At 43.2% G+C, this 604-nt stretch overlaps 1 non-coding gene across 1 annotated transcript; it reads right to left on the bottom strand.

The window, feature by feature from the left end:
* Positions 1-268: 268 nt before the first annotated feature.
* Positions 269-375, bottom strand: LOC133813439 (small nucleolar RNA R71). The gene has a single exon (XR_009884451.1). It is a non-coding gene; the product is annotated as a small nucleolar RNA R71 (small nucleolar RNA).
* Positions 376-604: the final 229 nt, after the last annotated feature.

The following is a 604-nucleotide window of genomic DNA, read 5'->3' as shown; positions in this document are numbered from 1 at the left end:
CAAACCCGGCATGATTAACCTCCTACCAACCTTCCATGGGTTGGAAAATGAGAGTCCGTACGTGCATATTCGGGAATTCGAAGAGGTGGTGGCTACATTCAACAACCGAGCTGATGTCACCAACATTGTGAGATTGAAATTCTTTCCTTTCTCACTCAAAGACAAAGCAAAAAGCTGGTTGTATTCCTTAAGGCCTAGATCTATCGGAACATGGGACGAAATGACAAAAGCATTCTTTTCCAAATATTTCCCGCCCCATAAGACTAGCAGCCTTAAGAGACAAATCTCTACCTTCATCCAGAAAGACCATGAAACTTTCCATCAGGTTTGGGAGAGGTTTAGAGATTTGATAAATCAATGCCCACATCATGGATACGAAAGCTGGCGTCTGATCAGCTAATTCTATGACGGTCTCACAACCGGACAAAGACAATTCGTACAAATGATGTGCAATGGCGAATTCCTTCAAAAAGATCCCGATGAAGCTTTCGAGTACCTCGACGATCTTGCTGAAAAATCCTACACATGGAATGGACCAAGTCCTATGGACAAGCCACGATCAACTGGAATCTACCAATTGAAGGAAGAGGATAACGTCAAAAGC

Source organism: Humulus lupulus, chromosome 1, assembly GCF_963169125.1.
Source record: "Humulus lupulus chromosome 1, drHumLupu1.1, whole genome shotgun sequence".
In the NCBI taxonomy this organism is placed as follows: Eukaryota; Viridiplantae; Streptophyta; class Magnoliopsida; order Rosales; family Cannabaceae; genus Humulus; species Humulus lupulus.
Note: the sequence above shows the minus strand (reverse complement) of the source record. Positions and strands in the feature narration are given on the sequence as shown.